The 24,402-nt window shown below is 37.6% G+C and overlaps 1 long non-coding RNA gene across 1 annotated transcript in view; it reads right to left on the reverse strand.

The window, feature by feature from the left end:
* Nucleotides 1-5,379: 5,379 nt before the first annotated feature.
* The window catches only part of LOC122139525, a 20,120-nt gene continuing 1,097 nt past the window's right edge, over nucleotides 5,380-24,402 (reverse strand). Inside the window, exons 2-3 of the long non-coding RNA XR_006156364.1 lie at nucleotides 17,791-17,793; nucleotides 5,380-5,392 (exon numbers count right to left, since the gene is read on the reverse strand). This is a non-coding gene — a long non-coding RNA (uncharacterized LOC122139525). The remainder of the gene's footprint in view (nucleotides 5,393-17,790; nucleotides 17,794-24,402) is intronic.

Consider the following 24,402-nt stretch of genomic DNA (forward strand, 5'->3'; position numbering starts at 1 on the left):
TGGTAATTGTGACCTTTTTATCTCACAAGTAGTTACATTTTAAACGGTGGCTCATAATGTCATAGACAAAGCTAACAGTCTGGTGAGAATAGTGAGCCATTTAGCAGCAAAAACAAACAAACAAAAAAAGTTCCAGCCTAATCTTGCTCCAAGTCTGCTGCAAGCATATACAATCATAATTTGAGCACAACAGCCATAACAATATGCATTTGCTTTAAATCAGGATTCCTCAAATCCAGTCCTGGAGGGCCACTGTCCTGCAGAGTTTAGCTCAAACCTTGTAGAACTCACCTAACTGCATTTCCCTAATAACTCTGAAGAATTGTTCAGGTGTGTTTGACTAGGGTTGGTTCTAAACTCTGCAGGACACTGGTCCTCCAGGACCGGATCTAAGGATTTATATAAATATTGTGTGACTTGCCAAACTTACATTCAGCATCCTGAAGATAGTCTTGCCAGAAAGCCAGGGTCCAGCACTCATGCTGAAATGCATTACTCCCTCGGAATGAATGATCTGGAAGATATTCTCTACATCAGTGGTTCTCAACCACGTTCCTGGAGGACCCCCAACACTGCATATTTTGCATGTCTCCTTTGTCTGACACACCCATTTCAAGTCTGTGAGTTTCTACTAATAAGCAGGTGACCTGAATCAGATGTGTTTGATTAAGGAGACACGCAAAATGTGCAGTGTTGGGGGTCCTCCAGCAATGGGGTTGAGAACCACTGCTCTACATCATTCGCTGTTAAGGCTTTTTCAGCCTTTATAAAAAGGCTCTTCAAATGAAGCGGGTATCTTTGGAGAGCATCTAGGACACCCAGAGACTTTAAGCCATCTTTGAACCTAATAAAAAGGAATCAAGTTTAGTTCATGTGATTTGAAAGCTGTGGTGCAAACTAGAGTGTTTTCATGTTTAAGTAAGTGAGGTCCCACAATGAATTGAGTGGGCCCGGTGACATTTTGCTTGACTCCAAAAGAGTTTATTAGGTCAGTAAACCCAAGTCCTAATGTGTCATTTGTATTATCAATGTGAATGTTAAAATCTCCAACAGTTAGCGCGTTAAACGGTAACCAACAGGTCTGAGAGGAAGTCTGCAAATTCTTTTAGGAAATCTGTATACGGCCCTGGTAGTCCATACAATATAACCAGAGCAAAAGATACAATAGATTTATTTTGCATATCTGACAGTGTAACATTAAGCAGAAGTATTTCAAATAATTGAAACCTGTATCCTGTTTTCTGAGTAACGTTGAGAATATCACTATATATTGTTGCAACACCTCCACCACGACCAGTCTGACAAGGCTCATGTTTATAACAGTTAGCTTTAATTTCTCTCAGCAAGAAAATAAGAAAATAAAGTGAAGTACCTTACCCCTAATCGAGAGATGGTCATACTCTGGAGAAATTTCATCAAGAAACAGTTTGAAGCATCTGTGCTCTTTGGACTTGATTGGAATTGAGTAGATAATCCGAACAACCGGTGTTATGACATGATCAAAGCACATAAACTTACTACAGATCGCCTGCTGATAAATGATGCAATGATGCAAAATCTGGGTCCTTCTTGCAATGCGCAATAAATCCAGAGTGGCACCCTATGGCCAGAATGGCACACGTTTTTTCCACGCAGTAGTTCTTGAAAACGTTGTGGATGTCGACTCCTCTGGTCGTGGTTTTCAAAGGAAGCAGTGTCAAAAACTTCTCTATGATGAACAAAACATCAACAAACACCCGACAGAAAACAGCCAACTGAGCTGTATCACTGAAGTCCACTGATTCATCACATTGAAGTGAAAACCATGCATCTAAAGAAAGCAAGGAAACTCTCCATGCCACAGTGTTGGCACTGAGTTGGACATCAGCAATAGCAGACATAATTTCTGTTTTGCTTTTGTGGTCCTTGAACAAAGTTCCAGCCAACACTGTCATTGCTTCCTTCACCATGGCACCATCAGTGAATGGTTTCTTGTGTTTTGTCAAGATGTGCGCCACTTTAAATGACGCCTCCATACAGCATTTCCTCTCTTTATCGGTTTGGTAAATAAAGATTGCTGTTTTTGCAGTGTTCCTTTCAACTGGTTTACCTTTTCGGTCCATAGCCAACTACTTGCAGGAAAGATTTCTAACGTGGAACCCCCCCCAGACTGTGTTTTTTTTTTTACCGCAGGGAATGGGGAATGTGATTTCTACTGAAGGGGACCCTAAAATGTTAGAACCAACAGCCTCGTGCATATAGTGTAGTTGTGCTTCGGGTGATCCTTGAAAGAGTCCCAGCTTTAGGTCCTTTCTGACGCCGTCCCCTCCACTCTCTCCCACTTGTGCGCTTTCTGTACTGTCCTGTATAAACAAAAACACCAAAAATAAATCCTCATAAAATATCAACTTTGATATTGTGAAATATATTTAACTGAAAACTGAATGCAAAATAAATCAAACAATATTTTCACTTTACAGTTCAGTAACAGTGAGGTTGGAAACAAAATGCACAACGCTATTTATTAAACCCTTATTTAATGTATTCAAATGAAAGTTTACAATATTAACAAATTATTCACAAGCAGTGTTTTCAGAGCCCCCAGTTACTCTGTTTTAATCAGAACTCTAGCAAATGTCTTACCAATGTGCCGATAATAAGCTGGATCCTTGATGACTCTACAAGGGGAAAGAAGAAATGGTTTAATGAAAAGTTCTTAAAAAGCAGGATTTCATTTTATAGCATTTCTTTAAAATCAGTGGTTCTCAAATTTTTTTGTACCAAGTACCACTTCAGAAAATATTTGTTATTAAATATTAAGTTCCACCATAATGACCAACATTACATTTCAGCAGTGTAGTAGTCCTAACTATTCAGCTACAGCTCTACCGTTCAAAAATGAGGCAGTTTTATTCCAAATAAGAATATTTTTTGTAGTCAGCCACTTTAACATTGTAAATACACAGTTTGAACATTAACACTGCACTGTGCTTACATACAGGTAAATGAAAACTTATTTTAAATTAAAATGTGTTATAACAAAAGTTACATAACTGTACTGTACTTAAATGTAAAAAACTAAAAACCTTACTCAAAGATTAAACTAAAATGTATTAACATCAATTTATATTTAATTTAGTGATTCCCCTGCGTAACCACTAACGTTAGAGAGAGCCTGACACTGAGAACCACTGCTTTAAACAATCCTAATTCATTAATTAATTTAAACTGTACCCACATTTGCAATTATATATTTCAGAAAACACTTTGAGACTATTATAAGAATAAAAACATATATAAGACACCTAATGCATGGGATTCATATCAGGAAAATGTGGAAAAATCTCTAAAAGACAGACATCAACACATAACTTACCAGCAACACAACATCAGATGAGCATCTAACTTGAGCATATGTTATAAAGCAATACAAAAATACACACACAGGTATTTATCTTCTGCAGGTTACATGCCCTTTACCCATGTGTAAACTCTAACGTTATACTTTACTATTTTCAAAAGATAATAAAGATAGTGATTTTCTTACCTTATTTTACAAGGACCTCGCAGAACACATCTGACCCTTCTTGTGTTCATATTACAGTTTTTGTTCTGCATTGACATGTCACCACTCAAATTCGCTCAAAAAATAATAAAAATAAATAAATAAACAGGCAAATATAAAATAATTCAGGACCGACCGAGCAGTTACAACGAGCAGCAGCTCACAGAAAGACAATAATAACGGTCATATTTTCACATTTAGAAAGGCGCGAACCATTTCATTGTCCAGTTTCCTGGATGACAGCCAGATTTACCAATCATGATCAAAGCAATAAAGTAAAACAACCAATAGGAATTGTTTCAGCGAAATGTATTTAGTTTTATTGTTGTTAATGATGATAATATTTAACATACCTTTTAGATTTTAGAATAGGTATCATGATTAAAATATTGTAAAATGCTCTTAAAATAATAATAATCTTAAATAATTTAGTATAAATAATTTTAAAGTTTGTTAACCTTTTTCAGCCATTTAGCTTTAAACATTTTCAAAGTTGTTTCAACGTTAAAAAAAGTGTGGTTGTTTGAATTTTTAGAAATAACCCAGCCGGCGTTTCTGTGCTGGTTGATTTTTGAAATATACAGCTTTAAACGTTGTATCAACGTTGTTTTAACATTGAAACAACAACTGACCTTATTTCAACCATATTTCAACGCTGAAGGTCAGTCATGTGCTGTCTGGGTTGCATATTTTTTTTTTCCCTATTGTTGGTTGTTATTCTGTTATATTGTAATTACATATGAATGTTTATACATGAATAAAAATAAACTCATGGTCAATATGTCAAATAAATACGTTATTTGCATTGGAGGGGTGGGACACTGGTCTATATTAGCTTACTCTGATTCAATGAAAAGTATTCTTGGTGAGCTACTTTCAACCACATGTTGGCGACCACTGCTCTAAGTCAGTCCCTCTAGCACCACCAACTTTCCAAAGTTGCACTCATGTTTATGCTAATAACTTTTGAATTGTAAGGTCTAGAAGGAAAATAACTTTTTCCTCTGAATCCTTGCTCATGCTGAGTCAAATGGACACCAAAATGTAAAAATTTCTTAAGGTCAAGATTTTTTCGCAATTATATATTAGGGATACACTGATAGATGTTGCTTTCAAACGCTCCCATGTGTATCAATGTAAGCACTCGGTGAAGATTGTGAAACAATGATCATTGTACCCCATCACATATGTATATTTTGAGCATGAGAACACAATGGCCAATCAGCATTCAAAATGCTAGTGGGAAATGTTGGTATCGTCAACTTTTTTAAATTTTAGTACCGACTAGGACTATAAACTGTATAGACTACCCAAGACGTGTCAATCGTATAGTTTTGAATGGGGAAAAATGCAACGCTCAATGTGGCCACTCTATAAAACAAAGCCCCGCCTTCTGAGTAAAAGAGCCAACCGCCAATCTGTAATGTAAGGCGTGTCACTGCAGCTGCAGTTAGAAGTTCAGGTTGCTTTAGAAACGGTAGGCAGTCTGGAGACATGCGCTCAGGACTGCGCATGCGCACCGGCTGGTCTAGCCTGAAAAATAGGCTTTTTTTAACAAAATTTGAGCAAAAGAAACAACATTTATGAGACAGTTGTTGTCAGATTTCATTGGTGATTTCAAATATGACATTTAAACTTAAGCTTGGCGAACTGTTTTGGAAAACTTGATGTTTCCCCATTCAAAAAGATGCTGTCCCAGATTGGCATCATGAAACAATTGTGGTGATTTCTGTGATTGTGATTGTACAGTCTGCATACATGTTGTACCCGAGTTTATCAGATCCATGTCGCACAGTGTGATTTGTAATGATCTTACAGGATTGCTAAAATCGTGCTATCTATCTATCTCTATCCCAGTCAAATAGATGTCTCCGTGATGTACGTGTGCTATCAGGGATCTGTCTAACATTGTGTAACTATATTAATATCTATCTGTCTATCTATAGATAGATAGATAGATAGATATTAATTTACACACACACACACACACACACAGTTACAATGTTGAGTTGATAAAGTTTCTCATTATTATGAGAATTTTTTAAATTATTATTATGAGAAATATGATGAAACATTATTATTTTTCAGAATAATAAGTCGTAATTTCTCATTACAAAATTATATTTTCACTTAACTGTGGTGAAAACGTGCATAATAGGAAAAGACCAGATGTAGAGACGCTATCATGTTGTTACCAGATTAGCATGTTCCTAACATGATTAGCAAGTTACTAGCATGTTGCTAGCATGATTAGCAAGTGACTAGCATGTCAACATCATGTTGTTAACATGATTATCAAGTGACTAGCATGTCTCAAGCGTGTTGTTAGCATGATTAACAAGTGACTAACATGTTGCTAGCATGATTATCAAGTGACTAGCATGTCAACATCATGTTGTTAACATGATTAGCAAGTGACTAGCATGTCAACATCATGTTGTTAACATGATTAGCAAGTGACTAACATGTTGCTAGCATGATTAGCAAGTGAATAGCATGTTGCTAGCATGTCTAGCATGTTGTTAGCATGATTAGCAAGTTATTAGCATGTTGCTAGCATGATTAACAAGTTATCATTTTGTTGTTACCAGATTAATGTTTCTATCATGATTAGCAAGTGATTAGCATGTTGCCATCATGTTGTTAACATGATTAGCAAATGACTAGAATGTTGCTAGCATGACTAGCATGTCGTTCGCATGATTAGCAAGTTATTAGCATGTTGTTGGCATGATTAGCAAGTGACTAGCATGTTGCTATCATGTTGTTGGAATGATTACCAAGTGACTAGCATGTTGATAGCATGATTGGCAAGTGACTAGCATTTTGCTAGCATGACTAGCAAATGACTAGCACGTCATTAGTATGATTAACAAATTACTAGCATGTCGTTAACATGTTTCTAGCATGTGGCTACCATGATTAGCAAGTGACTATCATTTCATTAGCATGATTAGCAAATTACTAGCATGTCGCAATCATGTTTCCAGCATGATTAGCAAGTGACAGCATGTCATTAGCATGAGTAGCAAGTGACAAGCATGTCGCTAACATGTTTCCAGCATGATTAGCAAGTGACTAGCATGTTGCTAGCATAATTAGCCAGTGACTAGCATGTTGCAGGGTTCATACTGAAACTGCTAAATGAAATTCTTTTCAAGCACTACTTTTTTGGTTTTCAAGGACTAAAATCAGAACTCTCACTTATCAAACAATATTGTTATTATCTTTCAAATTTTAATAAAATAAGAAAAACAAAATGGCACATATAAAGTGCAGTACAAAAACATGCAATGACTGTGGCATTTTCCTTATTCAACTGATTTTTTTTTTTTTTTTTTTTTTTTTTTTTTTTTTTTTAAGAATATGATTGACGTGGAAAATCATTGACCTGTATCATACACTCATGAATTATGAGCTATATCACCACTTATCAACACTAGGGTGTGTGACAATACACTTAGCTCACGACATATACAGATACTTGGTTCACTAGAATGAGAAAATATTTCAATGCTATTTTTAAGATTTTTTTTTTTTAATGACAAAATATTTGTCTTTTAATCACACAAATAAAAACAGTGCAGTTGTATTTTGAAATATTTTAACTAATCTTGGGCTGTAACTAATGATTATTTTGACAAATGAGTAATCTGATAATTTTTTAGTAATACAAATAAACCTAAGTGAAAAACAGGCTTTAGTATGACTATTTGTATATAATCTAATGATGAGGCAATAATAATTGGTTCAAATAAAGTATCAAAACCAAGTAATTACATGGTTTTATTGAACAACCCTGATAAAATAGGCCTACATAATGTTATATGCCTTCACAAAATATGAACAAAACCAACTTAAGTTTATGATTTATTATAACAAATACCTGCAGAGGGCACAAATGGCCTGGCCTTGCATTTCTTTACGGCGTGATTCAAGGATGTTTAAATCCATATAATTTTAATATTTGGCCACCTGCTAACTCAAAACGAGGGTTTGAACTTTTATTTTGAAATTGTGATGTACAACAAATCGCATACTTGGAAATATGTTGATGAATTCTCCTGTGTTGGCATAGGTTTATAAATGATTTACGTTACAAATCTAGTGAGAGAAAATGCAGTTTTCCCAGATGAATGTTAAGGAACACAAACTCGCAGCATATGCAGAGGAAGAAGTTTGTGTCCCGAGCGGCTGAGATGGATATGCGCTCCACGCTTGCAAATGATAACAGTGCAACACAAAACATGTCAGACTTTATATGCATTGCCAAATAAAACCCAAACTTACAGTATGGAGTTAGAATTGTGTCTTTATTACATGCGAGGAAATAAAAGATCTGAGAGAAAAAAAAGTTTGAGAGAAAAAGTTATCACACTGATAGCAAAAAAGCATTTCATGCGAGAAAAAATAATATTTGAGAGAAAAACTTTTCATACCAATAGCAAAAAATAATAATATTTGAGACTAAAAAAAGTTTTGAGAGAAAGTATTTTCTCATAGAACATAAAAAAATATAAATTTGAAATTTTTAAAATGATTTCTGATAAAAAAAAACTAGATGGCGCTCTTACCCAATTTATAAATAACTGAAGCAAAAAATGATTTAATTAAAGGTTGTATCAGCGATTTCAGGCCCAAACATAAATGATCACATTCATCTAATCTTTCCTAACAATCCGCTAGCTCCGCAGACAGGGGGTGGGTGTTGTGAGGTTTTGCCCTCGTGTTCTTGGACTTCGCATGCAGCCGTGCACAAGCCCCTGTCTGTGATTGTTGGAACACTATTTATTTTGGTTTTGAGTGGTTGGTGAAACCAATTGTTTTGTTTAGATGAATGTGATCATTTCATCAGCATTTTGCTTAAAATTTTGTATTTTTGAATAAAAATAGCCATTTTAAGAGGTTTTATGTGTATATATATATATATATATATATATATATATATATATATATATATATATATGAGGATGAAATGTTTTTTCCCATTTTGTTTGTTTGTTTGATATCAGAGGGTCTGTTCTTTCATTTGATATATTTGTATGTTGGCAATTTTTTTTTTCAGTTTTTATTGTTTTTTTTTTAGTAATGTCTGAAGTACCTTTAATCATTTTGTATTTTTGAATAAAAATAGCCATTTTAAGAGGTTTTTATGTATAATATATATATATATATATATATATATATATATATATATATATATATATATAATATATATATATATATATATATATATATGAGGATGAAATTGTTTTTTCCCATTTTTGTTTGTTTGTTTGATATCAGAGGGTCTGTTCTTTCATTTGATATATTTGTATGTTGGCAATTTTTTTTTTCAGTTTTTATTGTTTTTTTTTAGTAATGTCTGAAGTACCTTTAATCTTATAGATTATCTCTGATGACGACGATGATGTCCAATTTCCTGAAGTTTTGCAAACTCCAGTGCCAGTGCAGACGACTGAAGAGGACCACTGCCCTCAGCAGGTGGAGTAACTGTTACATATCTAACCATTTTTTGAAAAGTTGTCTCCTATGTAGATGTTAATGCCTTGTATTTATTCCTTTTGTTTGTACTGAACTGTCCTGTGATTGTAAGTCGCAAGACACTAGAATTTCTTCACAGAGATAAATACAGTGTCTCTCTGTCCATTCAGAAAGGGATGTCCAGTGTCCTATATGTGGCATATCCTTCCCAGTCCTGCTTATCGAGGAACATGCTAGCTATTGTGGCCAAAGGTAATGGTTACCTATTTCTTCAAGCTCTGTCTTCTTCTGCGGGGAGAGGGGTGGGGTGTCTTGCTGTGTGCACTCAGGATGTTGTATGTATTGCTTTAATTATTTTATTATTTTTGTTGAATGATATGGGGATAGCTGATATGGACTTGGTTTGTAAATACATTAATGCCTTTATTCTTATAGAACTGAGGACACAACCTCACCTGAGAGGGAACTCCATCCTGAGACAGATGATATCTCATGGTAAGTCCGTTTTTATTCATGTAGCTTGTAAGGGATTGTTCACTCCAAAATGAAAATGCACCCATTACCTAGACACCCTTGTGCGAATGGAACTGCCTTAACCTGCCTTTCCATGGACACAATGTAAGGGAAACAGGTCAATTTAGCTCAAAGGGAATCATTTAAGATTTTAAAGGGAATTTGAACAGAATCACTGTTTCACGGATGATCACTGAGACGGCCAGCGATTCACTGAACGAGCCGTTTAACATCAAATCTGCGCTGGAGATTAATATCCAAAGTATAGTGAAAACACTATTAATTAGCACAGTAACAAGATCAGCAGTTTAAGACATTAACTTGTAAACACAAAACACAAGATACTTCTCTTTTCAATATGTATGAGCCTTTATTAGATAAATCTAAGACATATAAACTAATCTAACACATAAGCACACACACTCACACATTCACACAAGTTGCAGGAAGATAGAAAGTTAGGAAAGAATGAGTTTAAGAGAATGAAAATGTGAAATCCCAAGTTTACAGCAATACGTGAAATTGCATAGACATGAACAACCATCAGTCACTTAGTTAACCCTCGCATTGAGTTCCTCAATTAGGTTAAAATTATATTAGATTCACCAGTTCAGCTCAGTCTGGAGGTACGTTACTTGTGATGCCTGTGTAAGGGGTTCCCTTTGTTGTCGCTGAAAAGGGAGTTTCCCGAGGTTGCTGATTGGCTGGAAGTTCAGTCGTTGAAGTGACGTCTTGGGAAGCCTGTGGTTGGGCGTTGGCTGACGATGCGGAGTTGTGGGCTGGCTGAAGTTGAACGGGCACTCGAGGTCAGACTCGGAGACACGGCGTTACAAAACTTAACTCAGAACACGAAACTCTCAAACGGAAAAAGAAAAGAAGTAAAGTTTGACGAGACTAGGTGGTGTTTCTTCTCATCGTGGCTAAGTAGCAGCAGGCGTGCAGGCCGAAGCACGCTGGAATGGCGCTCGAAGAACGCTAAAAGTGATGACAAAGCATGACTAAAAGCAGCAGCTGAAATGCCAAAGCTAAAAAGCAAAAAGCAGGCTAAAAGCTAAATTTGATGGTGTCCTGAGTATTTAAACTGGCCTTTTGGCCACACCTCAAATGTTGTCTTGACCAATTAGATATTGTCTTTGCTCCGGGTGTTGTGATGTTTGTCCTACCCATTCATAAATCATGTTATCTTATCAATCAAGTGGTCCGAATTTTTCCGCTCTTGCAGGGTATAATTTTGGACATGATTCCTATGATAAGAATATGATACATTTGACAAATAACTGATGGTCAGAAACGTTTCAAGCAAGAAGATTTGAACACACACAATAAACATGAATATGAATACTTAAACTATTAAATAATTATTAAAAAGCCATACACAATAAGTGATTAGAAACATGATTTCATAAATGATATGGAGTTGAGCAATGGACTGATATTCATTTATAAGTCTTTTTGAGTTCATCTTGGTGCAACTACATCTATAAACGACAGTTCCTGTGCCATTCTCTGACATAAGGATGTTCTGTGTGGAGAAAAGAGGTTAAAAGGTCCCCTTAGGAATTTAAGTCTGGTTCTGCTAGGTGGGGAAGTCAATCCAACGATCTTGTTTACTCTCATGGGTTTACATGTGATGGTCAGGCTGTGCATCTCTTTGACCATCAATCTTCATTACTTGTCCCAAATTTGACAATCTCTTCTCTGAATTGAAATTGTCAATAATTGTTCTAATTGTGTTAATGTTGAAAGCTGTTCTGTGAAAGAGTTGGTTGGTTATCTTGCTTCAGACTGTGGTGCTAGGAGTTGATTTACAACATCCTGTTGCCTTTATGTGGAATTCGGCTCCTCATGTTTCAACCATGCTCCCAATCGAATCTTTAATTTGTCTGGTTCGGGTCTGATACGCTACACAAGGGTGCCTAGATAATGGTTGAATTTTAATTTTGGTGAGACCTCTACCTTACTGTATTTGTATGCAATGAGAGGGTTATTCAGATGTGGTATTTTTCACAGTGAGGAAGATGTGATCATGTGGCTCAAATCAAAAGTGGATACCAGCAAGACCTTTGAGCTCTGTGTGTCTCGAGATATGTTTGAAAGAGGTCTGAAGTTATGGAAGTGCAACAAAAAGGCTACACCAATTAATCCCTTGTGGATCAAATTCCTTGGAGAGGCGGGGATTAATACGGGGGCCCTTAGAAAAGAGTTTCTGACCAGTGAGTAGTGGCCATTCATTAGTTACTTTTAAAAAGGGAAATGCATTTAAAAACCAATTTGATGATATTATACAGTATAACATTTGTGGTGTCTTGTCTAATGATTTTAATTGTTTTGTTGTTGATTTTAAGCAATGGTATCTGGGATTGAGCAGCGCCTTTTTGAAGGTGTGAAGTCCAAAATGCCCAAATATTCTGTGAATGACTTTGATGAAGAGCTCTTCAGGTAGGTGATTTGATGGAAGGGAGGGGGGGGCAATCAGTTATACATTGTTTTTTTCATGAATTTGTAGCCTTTGTTAAAATCTTTAGCCTAGTGATTAAAAAAGCTGGAAGTTATTTGTCTTTCTGTATTAACTCCCATGTTCTCTTTTATAGGATTGCGGGTGAAATCTTTGCTACAAGCATTGCCCAAGGTGGACCTGCACCACGTTTCCACCAGCGGTGGTGCTACAACTTTCTAGTATATGGCAAACTCTCATTGGATCAAGTCCTGGACCCGAGCTTAACACCGCTAATAACAACAGTGTGTTTAAATTTTAGGACTGACTGGATTATAAAACCGTTTTAGATGTTTTGATTATTGTGTTATACAATTAAAGTTCACCAAACTATCCTCGATAATGATATATCAGTTGAATCAGCTCTTTGTAAACTTTTTTTCTTAATCTGATTTAAGGTTGCAGAGGCGTCCGACATGACTGACTACATTGCAGACATTATGGATTGTGGCTATACTGGCAAGATTGACATGGAACACAAAGAGACTGCATTCTAAGGTAGGCGCACTGTAAAGAATACTTATGTGGATATAACTGTCTGGCAAAGGGAAGGTTTGCTTGCCCTTGGAGATTAATAATTTTTGATTTCTTTGTATTCAGAGCAATCGGTCTGCATGTCATGACAAAAAGAATGCCCATGCTTCAGCAACTCCGTGAGGGCTTGGACATCTACGGCTTCTCCCAAGTGATGCAGGCAAAGACGGAAGAGTGCCGCAGTCTGTTCGTCGCCGGAGACGACGAGTCGGTATGCTGTCCAATAGTGTTCTATAGCATAGTTGTAGGTCATGGTATTTCCTTCATGAAAAAAGAGGAAAGAGACTGCTGCATTCCTTCCTCAGGTAAAATTAACGAAAAACAATTAAGTTGCTCATTAGAGTCACGGGGAGGTATCCAAGGTGAATAAGAAAAATATGGTCCAAGGCAGCTCTTCAAGAATGTTTAAAATGCCTTTATTTCAGGCGGCTTAAAAGCCGACATCAGGCTGAAACATGTTGATGATTTGATGATGTAAGCCACATGAAATTAAAGCGTTATACGCTTTCTTGAAGAGCTGCCTTGGACCATCTCTTTATTATACCATGGTATGTCCTTTCTTCCTTCTGCTGCTTCTTCGGGTACTTTTAGAAGAATGTAAAGAGTTTCATTATGTTTTGATCGTAGGTGGACTCTCATTACATCACTTCCCATCTGGCGCCGGAGATGAGCGAAAGGGGCTGCAACAAGCACCACAAGGAGACCCAGATCCTTGAACACTTTCAAGATTTCCTGCACGAGCTGGAAGGTATGTCTACAACTAGTCATTGAAAGTGTTGATTGTGATTTTAAGATTTTCACTCTAGGGGTCTGCAGTGGTGTGGTGATCTAAGTATCAGGTGTCTGATGCAGCTGCCCACCAGAGACCAGGATTCAATTCCCGGTCCCGCCACATTTCAAATATGTCTGGATTCCATAGGGTAGTCATATTTGGGCCGCCACTCCAGACGGTGTTTAGTTTAATTTTGGCATGAGTGTTTGTGACTCCACAGCAACCCAGTCTGGTGTTTTAGTTACGGTGTTAAAATGCTTTAATGAGCATTAAATCATATGTAAGCCTATATACTCACTTGAGGTTTTTTTTCTAGTTGCTGAACCAGATGCCACGTCTGAAGACATCACAACTGTACCCTCAGTGATGCAGTGGATTATGGGTCAAGCCCACAGACATCTTCTTTCTGATCGCCAGAACTTCAAGATCACAGTGAAGTTTGACCATGACTGTCACAAGATGCCTAACCACACAATCTGTTATCCAACAGTTAGCGCTTGCACAGACACCATAACATTCCCTGTTGCACACATGTCAGACTATGGGTCTTTCAAAAACGTCATGACAACAGCCATTAAATACGGTGCAGGATTTGATAGAGCGTGATGCATTGTGTTTTATGTGTGTAAGCCCACATGTTATATCCTCGAATATGTCCGGATTCCACAGGGGAGTTGTGAGCTTGCATAGCATGGTCTTAACATACTGTTCGGGGTAAAATTTGACCAATTTTAACATTTGTGAGGGTTTAAAGGTTGTAACAGTGATTTCAGGCCCAAACATAAATGATCACATTCATCTAATCTTTCCTAACGATCCGCTAGTTGCCCGCCCCATAAGCATGCCGTCAAAAAACGCGTCTCTGTAGGCAGCCTAGGCTCTGAGATCTGCACACAAAAACAACTGGTTTCACCAACCACTGAAAACCAAAACAAATAGTGTTCCAACCAATCACCGACAGGGGTGTTTGTTGTGAGGTTTTCGCGTGCAGCTGTCATAGGCAGCCGTGCATGAGCGCGCGTGCATGTGTGCAGATCTCAGAGCCTAGGCTGCCTACAGAGATGTGTTTTTTGACGGCATGCTTATGGGGCAGGCAGCTAGCGGATCGTTAGGAAAGATTAGATGAATGTGATCATTTATGTTTGGGCCTGAAATCACTGATACAACCTATAATCTATTGTGTTTTTAGTTGTCATATTGTAAGACACCCACGTTGCTTTTTGTTTAAAATTTCATTCACAAGAGAAATTAATTAACAAGAGAAAAAATTGTGACATCAGCACACCTTGAGGATTTTTTGGAAATCTGTTCTTGGTGATTTACAGTTTAATGTATTGTTCCAGATATGCTTCTGTTCGATTGGGAAGTATTTTATTATTCCTAGACTTATGGTCTTTTGATAGATTTTAAAGATAATTATAGTTGATGCTACTGTGTGAGTGAGGTTCGAGTAATGTAGTTGACTTGAAGTTATACCAGAACATTTTCTGTTCTCGTGCAAGGCTGTCCTCAGACATTCATGTAAAAGGACATTTTCTGTTTTCAAGGACTATAAACAACAATGTTACTACACATATTTGCCTTTTGTCTGCAAAACCATACATATCTTTTTATTTCTAATAGAGAAAATGGATAAATATGTGTAATAAACTGTTTGGACCACTGGCCATCATTGGGTTTTCTGGAGGGAAGGGTTCCATCAAATAGATATGATTGATTTATTGAATTTAAGTGTCATGCTTCAAAAAGCCCAGCCCATATGGGCTTACAAGAAACTCCGAAGAGTTCAAATACAGAGTTCAATATTACAAAACAAACAAATGCTATGTTTTGTAAACTGCTTATCCAGCTCTCACATAAGGAATGAGACCAATTGAAGAGCATGCATATAGAATATCCCGCCCAAGAGAAGAGGACTCTGCAGTGGGGTTAATATCTTGTAAGGCAGCAAGAGCAACAAATTGTCTTCTTCATCCGTCTGTCAGATGGAATAGCCAGGCTAGATAGGTCGTACAAGAAACCTAGATCGTCATGTAAAGGTCAAAACAGAGTTCAATACATTCAAAACCAACAAATGCTATGTTTTGTAAGCGGCGTATCCTGCTCTCACATAAGGCCTGCGTGACCTGGGAAAGCAGTGCTATAGATACTCCTCCACGAGAGTAGGACTCTGCAGTGGGGTATCCTATTCTTGTAAGTCAGACAAAACCTCCAGCATGAGCATGCCATGCGGCATGTTCCTTCTGGACTATCGCTCAAAGTTCTGATTAGGGGTCAAGCTTACCTTGTCCTGCAAGTATTCCATATCTTGAATAGAAAAGAACTTCAAACAAAATACTATTCTAACAGTTGTCTTGAAACGTACTGTGAGATGCGAATAGTCATGCTATGTGTGTCGTAGTTCTCTAGATACTTACTGTACATTAACCCCTTTAAAACTAATTACTGCGTACTGAATGCTTCAATGCTGGGACAACCTCAGACAGATCTGGCCTCTTGCACCGGTACTTCCTCACCCTTCCCAAGGTCCGCCAAAGCCTGATTTTTGTCAGGTACTTGCCTATGGCCTCAAGGGTGACAATTCATGTCTCGACCACGTTTCGAAGGTCTGCTTGTAGAACATGTGAATGAAAACATACCCATGGGGGGGGGGGTGGGGGGGGGGGGGGGCTAACAAACCCCTCGTCCTCAGTGTGAAGCATGTTTGTCGTAACTGAGCTGTTACGCGTTCCACCATCTCCCATAGCCGCTTCCACTCTGGCAAATATTCCATGGTCAGTGTCCGTTGCACCTGAGAAAAAAAAAAACCCCTAGTACAAAATTATTTTGTCTTGGCTACAAAAGTTAGAATCCATGGTATGACGGTTTTGGTCTTAGTGTAGGGTGGGAACCGTCCTTTTACACGCAAAATTTTAAATAGAACTAATCAGCGCCATGAAATTGTAATAATTAGCCAAGTCGCAAGCCAAGGGCAGAAGTAACTGCTTTTTGTCGAAAACTTATTCTGGCCTAGTAGTCAGCTGTGGTGCCTAGCTGCTTTTCTGTCTATTCCGCGAGAATACCGCTCTACTACAGGGCAATATCCTCAAACGATCTCCGTAAGAGCATTCTCTTCATGCCGAAAAATCACTACAAGGCCGTCCCCCCAGCATGTATATGTATACTACCGCAAGTATTTTGGTGGGAACTTGCAATCCATGTTACTATGCTGTGGGGGGGTTCCAGCCTGAATCAAGCTAATTGGTTGGGGATTGCTTTAGCTCCCTGTAGTGGACGGAATGCAATTTTAACCCTGTGTATTGAGAGGAAAGTAATAACATAAGAACCATTTTCAACCTTTGTGTTGTGCCACGACTTTTTATCCCATCTATAACGATCCCACGACCATGTTTCCTTGCAACAGTGAACATTGTCCTACTGCTATCTCCCAATTTTTCTACGGCCGTGGTCACCGCGTACTCTGATGAAACAGAGCACTTGTGCAGATTACTTTGAACACAATTCACAATTTATGACACTGGGAAGGAGGGAGAAAAGAGTGGGGGGGTCCTTACTTTACCTTGATGTCCATCCATGTTTCTGCACACTCGCCAGGAAACACCTCACCAGCATTCCGCTGGAGCCTTATATTACCCCAGCCGCATTGAGAGTACAAAACCTGATTGAGGCTAGAAATTTGAAAATGTTAGATTCCAAGCAAACTTAAACTGTCAAACACATGTAAACCAGTATTTCAATTTAAAAATGATAGTCCAACTGGAAACCTTCCAAGAAAGAGCCATCGATACCTCCGAACACCAGTATAGTGTTGTACCCTAAAATTAATCAGATTGATATTGATCTCTGTGGACAGGCAACCACGATAGCAATGTGCCATTTTTCTAAATATCCACCCAGATATTCTATGTGCTCAACATCCCCCAATCCCAACACCTCATAACCCAACTAAAGTTTGTTTCCCACCCAGTGACCAGTGTGTTGGTGCAGCACCGCAGCATTCAACCTCAAGGGCCACAAATTGATTTCCGCTTTTTGTTTCCCCAACCGCGACTTTTGAAATATAAATTTATTTACATTCATTCATATCTATCAGTATTTCTCAACATGAAACCTTTAAAGACCAAACCATAAAGTCCCGTTATTTTCCCCACCGCAAAAACGACTTCTACTGGCCTGCGCTGTAACTAGTCTGGAAGTTGTGTCTGAGACTTGAAACCATGCCATGTGGTCCCGGGTAAAAATGTTTTTTAGTTATTGGTCTTTTCTCTTAAATAACCTAATTTCTTCTTAAGACTGTAGATTGAGCTTACGTAAGTCCAGAATTCTTCTTGTAGGCGTTTAAAATTGGCGCAGCCATGTGAAGTTAAGAACAATAGATAAGCATACAGTTTGTAAATTTAACCGTGGCAGGGCTTCATAAGGTTTGTGTTTGAATGCCGTCTGCTGCACACACTCTGACCCTGATGACAGACTCCACTGACTGCCACGACACCATGACACTCAGCTCGGACCGCGACACAAACAAACTTGTCCGTGCTCAGAATAGCTTTACTCGGGAGACAAAGTTAATTTGGTGACACTGTTACTGCACAGATGAAACAGTGCTGCGAGATCCAGTGAGAATTCACCGCACAATGATAAGATTACTGCGAGATTTAGTGAGAATCATTTAAACTCTGCACCGAAATCTCTGTTATAAACAGCGCTGATGTTACTGCACAACCAGAAGCGATGACGCTAACGGTAACCATGGTAATGTGGTAGAAATATTTCAGGGTTTGTACAACCTTTTGTAAGACAAATTCAAACACTTTTTAATGACTTTCAAGCATTTCTCACAACTATTTCCAGCACTTTAAGCTCTAAGATAATCCAGTTTGAATTTAGTTTTTAATGGGATGAACAAAACTCAGCCTACTTTGTGGTCACAAATCACACTAAGTAGCACTTATTGGCTTATTAGTCATTCATTTCTACCCTTTCTCTATATTTTAAAATTATAATATCACTTTTTTGGGTATGAAGTAAGAAAAGTCACAAACTTTTCCTAAATTTTTACTAAATCACAAATAACACTGACGTTGGTCCGTTCCATATGCTAGAAAAATAATGGTACATTTAATAAGGGTGGAAAGATACTATATTTTTCGTATATAAAAAGGCTAGCTTTGCAACCTGGTACTGTTGTAATAAATATACATATTTAAGTATTCATCTTAACTCCTCAAAGCTTAGGTGCCTTTAATTACTGTTCAAATCTAGTATAAACAATAACAACAAAGACAAATAAACAAGAAATGGAACCTGAACTATTCTTAAGTCACCGAGCAGCTTATTGATCGCAATACAATAGTTATTTAATGATTAATTGACTACCTAATTGGATTGTATCTGTATGAACTCAGTGGTGGGCATAGAAGGTTTCTGTGCTGTCTCGCACACGGAAAACATGGGAGATTAAGTCTGGAGGCACCAAGCCGTTAGAGAGAACTAACGCGTAGTTAGATTACTTATAATAACAAAGAAGCTTCGTAGCAAATTAGGATTGTTGCTAATAAATTGTGTAAGCATTAAACACAAGCCAAATGACGTGGTAACACAAAAAAGAGCCCAGATACATAAACCTCCCCTAAAGCAAGACATAATATAAAGCCGATACCAGCATGATTAACCCATACGCAGATTCATATTTAAAGTTCATTATAGCCTTACTGTAAGCGAGTTTAATAATCTTTTGCTTCAACACTCTTCTAGAGCGCAGATAGGGTGATAAGTGTGCAACATCTGTCGTGCAGATGGAGTGCGGCAGTGTTTGTAGTGGCACTAGGTGCCACCCTAGGGGGAGTTTAGTAAATGTCATTGCCCTTATGCGAGTGCTGTGTGTGATTCGGTGAATCATTGTATGAAGTGCATGTGAATGAAATGTTCCTCGCCTGCCGATGCTAGTAAAGACGTCAGCAAGCTAGTATAATAACTAATTATATTGCGTTTCTTCATTGACGGCCAGCAGGCATCTAATGTTGCACTAACACAACTGGACGACCAGTCTGTGTACTTGCATTAATCGAAGCCCCTGGGCACGCATTCTTGTTACATCTAAGAGCCGCTGTTTCACCGCGACATAAGGACACTGTTTACCGGATGCACGGCGCCCCACGCGCCAAAACCGGATATGCGCAGAACACATACCGGAGCAGCAGAAACACTGCCAGAAATGTGTGAAACGAGGCCCTTAATCGCATCATGGTGTGTTTACAGCCGACCATAGAAAAGTGGTTCAAGCGTTTTGTTCATGGATTACTGCGGTTCCTTGTGCACACGAACCGCTGGAAAGTAGTTTGTTGGAATACTCGACCATCGATGCCAGTTTATTTGTGGGACTGATGCGACCCCTGGATTTCATACATGCTAAGCGTTGATGTGGATTCATAATGACTATAGGTTAATTTACGGTGAAGGACTGGGAACTGCCTGTCATTGCCTAGAGCTTCGAGGAAGCCTCACAGACTCAAAATCTGTTTAATGAGGATATCTACAACTAATATGCGTTACTCTACTTAAAAATCAAGAATTGCTTGTTTTGCAAAGAGCTTTTGCCCTCTTTTTTCGCTTTGTATTTTCTGCCTTCGTATCTTACAAAAATTATGTTCAGATAAACTCCACACATAATATAAAAGTATAATCATTAGAACGAAATAGGAACGAGTAATTTCTTTCCAGCAGCGGCGGAGAATTTTTTTTTCTTTAGCTTCCTAAGCCTTGCGCCGCTGTGGGCAGGTTATAACCGTATTTAAACTGAAATAGAATTATGGACCAAAGGCTTAATTTGAAATGTCCTCCTGACTAGCTTGTTGACACTTTAATGCCTTTACTGATCAGATAGTTGTTGTTAAAACTGTATCCATTTACAATGGGTAACATAAATGTGCTCAGCAAAAAGAATATAAAACATCTTCACCTTCTGATCTGTTGTTGCAAAACTCAACGAGTCATGTCCTGGAGAAAAGCAGGAGATTACACTTGAGATGTAATGTATTGAAATCACTGCTCATTTCCAACATCAAAGACACAAAGCCAGAGAAAGTGTCTTCCGCAGGAGATTGAGGATTTTAGGTCTCGTTACTTTCAGTAGAAGGTGACTGTCCTTGAGGTTTGAAATGTTCAATAATATGTTCAAAAAATAATGTTTCAGAGTAGTGTGCTGCAGTGACCTGTCACATGACAAACAAGTGAAGATTAATTCCAGCACAGCTGTCAAGGTTTACCTCACAAATAAATGTGTTAATACTGAGGACACTTCGTGTACATGCTAAATAATGCTACATAATGCTTTATAGTGCCCCAGATGAACTCGATTTTTTGAACTTCACACAGATTGAGCAGAACTGAATCAACACTGAAACAATGATATTCTTTGCTTGTTGGCAGTATCACTAAGTGGAAAAAAGCGATATATTCTTCTAAGTGCAAATAATGATAAATTCTATTTACACTAAAATACGTGATACGTTATAAATAGTAGTTAAAGGTGGCAGCTATTCTATAACTCAGTACTGAACGGCATATACAACAGTATGAAATATTATACGTGAGTGTAAACTTATCATATTAAAATTTTATTAACTGGATGATGATTAGGAAAAGCCCTCTCTACACCTGCAAATAAACACTTTATTATCTAATGAGGCATTTTTATTTTCACTGTTCACATATTTCGTTTCATTGTAATATTGAATCATAAATGCATTTTGCTGATCAGGGGTCAGTTCTTAGTACGGGATTACCAAAGCTCGTTGGAGTTTTTGTTGAGTGATTTGACAGGATTCGTTTGGTTAGAAAGCACCTGCAGAAATCAGTCTAAAAACGTAAGTGAAATAAAACAGATTTTAACAAATGCTGCACTGTGTTGTTGAGGTTGAGCTCTGGAGACACGTGAAAATGATTCTATTTATTAGCGTGTTTTTATAGCAGTGAGTAAAGAAATGTAGCCAATCACAGACATGTTGTTGATCTCTTGAATGCAGGTGACCAATCCGAGCGTTGTTTAAGAGGTTTGGTTCCAGTGCAGAGTTATGCAGTTGTATCTGTTTTAATGATTTTAATGGAACGCTGTGAAGCTCGTGGAACTGAGAGGAAGTGGACAGTATTTAGTAAATTGTGAAGTGAGCTGTGTTTTTGCATTTTTGAGGTGATAGAGATTAATCGTGTGAATAAAGAGTATGTTTATCACGCTGCCCAGAGCACCGCCGCGTCAGTTACATGCTTGCACAGTGTGTGAGTGAACTCATCTACATGAATGTGGGATTACTCTGAAGCTGACATAGTGATAATAGCAACGGGACCCAAAATATGGCATGTAAAAATAGATGCGCGCAATGTAAATGCAGACACAATAGAGTACTTATAAGTTAATTATTGTTAATCATAACTATGCTTAGATTCTATTTGATTTGCAAAGGCATATTGCTTAAATATGGAAGCTCTGCTTGACACAATTTTCTATCGAGGGTGTCACTGCTCATGTCTCGTGACCTGAGGGGTCCTTGCCCTGAAAAAACCTTGAAGACCCCTGAAAAACAAAAAGCACTCTAGAGATAAAGGTGACATCCTTGCTTGATCGTCACATGTATAGCGCGATAAGGAATACTGCTATTAGCTCCTAAAACAATATTGTTTTTTTTAGATATACCCTTACTATTTTGTTCGTTACATACAAACTTAATGTACATATTAAAGTGTTGAAATTGTGTAGCATTTGTGGGGAAACAGTATCCCCATGCAGTGTCTTCAGATGCATTCATCAGATTGCAGCCAAATGTAGCAGGTAATCCAGGAACTCCATGCCATTCAGACAATTCACATCCTCTCCACCGATACAGCATCTCCTGTATAGGATGATTGAATCTAATATCATATATACATAATAATATATAAGTGATGTTAGTCGTATGTCATTCGAACACAGCTCAGCACTGAATTTCAGGGAACATGAGTTGTAGTTAGCCAGATTGGTAAATATAGTAGGTCATCCGTGTATGTATGTACAGAAAGATGCCTTTACTATTCACGTATACCACTGGAACTGCAGGAATAGTACGGAGTAGTATGATATCGTATGGCATTTCACAACACAGCATGATTTACGCTCCAGAATATCGACATGACACTTTCAGTTTACATTTGCAGCAGTTTGTGAGTCTGCTTGCTGCAGCGAGAGACGTTCATCTCCGGCGGGTTTTCAGAAGTACGTTTTGTTAACTGTATGGTTTTCAGAGAATAAAATGATTTAAACTTATACCGAGAGTGGACTGGTGCATCCCCACTTACCTGCAGCATTTTGAATATATTATGAAATCTAAAAAAAATTAAACAAAATAAAAAAATAAAACGACATCAATAAAGAATGTAGACCACCACTTATGGGGGTTCGCAGTTGGTCGGCTGGGACATGATACTACATCTGAAAGGTTCCCAAAATGGCTTCCAATAGCTGCGTCCTCTGTAGTGACCCACAAGATCAGAGACCACGTGCATGTTATACTAACATTAACAATGAGCACTGCACTTGATACAGTATTTATTAATCTTTCTTAATGGTATTAATAAAAACATTACACCGTTCATTGTTAGTAATGTTAGCTCAGGTCTATTAATTACTATTCATATACAACTTTGTATTTTAATAATGCTTTAGTAAATGTTGAATGAATATCCTGATATAAAAGCACTATAGAGATAAAGATGATTACTTGCATAGTGGTAATATTTGTTTAGCCCATTTTTTATTTGTAGACTCAACATTCATCATCTGAATTGCCATGTTATTCATCTCAGTAACATATTGTTATTTCCAGGTCATGATGAGCATCTGATTGTTTTCATGAACCAGTCTGTTCATCTGCAGTATGTCAGAGAAGAGAGGAAAGATGAGTCTCTCACAGAAACAGAGGTAAGATTGAGTCTGTTTTCAGAGAATCATTTCACACTTTCACTTGAAGAAATTAAAACCCCCTCAACAGTAAATCTTTGCTTGCTGTTGCCATGAATGAAATGTAGGTTTCTCCAAGATACTCTCTTTAAAAACCACATCTGTGTAAAGAAAAGCAGCACCATTGTTGTATGTTTTCCATATCTGTAATGTAAGTCTCAGAAACTGTTAGAAATCAACAGCTCATCATGAATTTATCATATAAAAGCTTATTGCATTACACAGTGGTGTTGCATATTAGTGGGTCTACCTGTAAAAATTTTTAATGGGCAAAACTCAGATATTATTTAAATTAATACAAATATACATCAAGCTCTTACAGTGTAAATAGTGGATCTTTAAAGGGAAAACTGAAAGATTTGTGTCTCTTCTCAGACTCGTTCCTGCACACAGGTCATTGTTCATTTATTCATTGCTAATAGAGACAAGATATTGTATGAGCCAGCTGTGTTTATCAGTGAAGTAGAAACTTGTGCAGGATGAGAAGGAAAGCAGTTATACCACTTGGCGGTTAGATGACTCCTTTATAGCAGCCCTGATGAGGGTTAGTGAAACTAGTTTGTGTTCAACTGAACTCATAAACAAACACTCCCATTTGACTTACCACACAACTCTCTTCAAATGAGGACTGAAATATCTGTTATAGTGTTCTCTGTTCTTTGTGTCATTGAGTGTAAGATACAGGATCACATGTGTCCAGCTCTGTGTCTGTCTGTGAAGACACTGTGACCGGTCAAAAGATGGTCTGCTTTACAAAACTTCAGTGAGAAAAAAACAACACCCATCTACCAACAAAGTATGATGTTTTAGGTAATTGTATTAGCTAATTTCGTCACTGTTGCTTTTGTGATAGAGTTGGACTGAATAAAAAAAAAAAAACAAAAAATTGTTAAACAAGAAATCAGTGAAAACAATGTATGGTGACTTTTACTGAACTCAGTCTGGAGTTATTTACAGTAATACAATTTACAAGTAAGCCATGATGAGGCATAAATTCAGCATTATAAAAACAGAGTAGGTTCAGGTTCACTTTATTTGTACCCATAGGTAGACTAGGTTTGCAAAGTTATGAG

The sequence above is a fragment of the Cyprinus carpio genome, chromosome B14, assembly GCF_018340385.1.
Source record: "Cyprinus carpio isolate SPL01 chromosome B14, ASM1834038v1, whole genome shotgun sequence".
In the NCBI taxonomy this organism is placed as follows: Eukaryota; Metazoa; Chordata; class Actinopteri; order Cypriniformes; family Cyprinidae; genus Cyprinus; species Cyprinus carpio.